The sequence below is a fragment of the Terrapene carolina genome, unplaced genomic scaffold, assembly GCF_002925995.2.
Source record: "Terrapene carolina triunguis isolate 2854851 unplaced genomic scaffold, T_m_triunguis-2.0 Scaffold29563, whole genome shotgun sequence".
NCBI classification, from domain to species: domain Eukaryota; kingdom Metazoa; phylum Chordata; order Testudines; family Emydidae; genus Terrapene; species Terrapene triunguis.
In genome coordinates, this window is record NW_020693914.1 from 1 (window position 1) to 713 (window position 713).

Below are 713 nucleotides of genomic sequence, written 5' to 3' on the forward strand. Positions count from 1 at the left end.
TGCATGGGAAAGACTATCTATTGCTAGAGCACCTAGCACCCTCCGGGCAGTGATTTTGGTTTGAGCCTCATAAGAACATAAGAACGGCCATACTGGGTCAGACCAAAGGTGCATTTAGCCCAGTATCCTGTCTCCCGACAGTGGTCAGTGCCAGGTACCCCAGAGGGAATGAACAGAACATGTAATCATTAAGTGATCCATCCTCTGTCGCCCATTGCCAGCTTCTGGCAAACATAGCTAGAGACACCACCCCTGCCCATCCTGGTTAATAGCCATTGATGGAGCTATCCTCCATGAGTTTATCTAGTTCTTTTTTGAACCCTGTTATAGTCTTGTCTTTCACAACATCCTCTGGCAAGGAGTTCCACAGGTTGACTGTGTGTTGGGTGCAGGGCTGGCTTTAGCAGGTGTGGGGCCCCACGCCCGGACACAAATTGTCTTGCGCCCCCCCGCCCCAACTGCGCCCCGTCCCCACCCCGACTCCATCCCCTCTCTGCCCCATTGGATCCCTCCCCAAATTCCTGCCCTGGCTCCTCCCCCAGCCCCGCCCCCTCACTGCCCCATTGGATCGCTCCCCAAATCCCCGCCCTGGCCCCGCCCCAGCCCCGCCCCCTCACTGCCCCATTGGATCCCTCCCCAAATCCCCGCCCTGGCCCCGCGTCTTCACTGCATTCCTCCTCCTCACCCCTCCCTCCCAGGCTTGCGCTGATCAG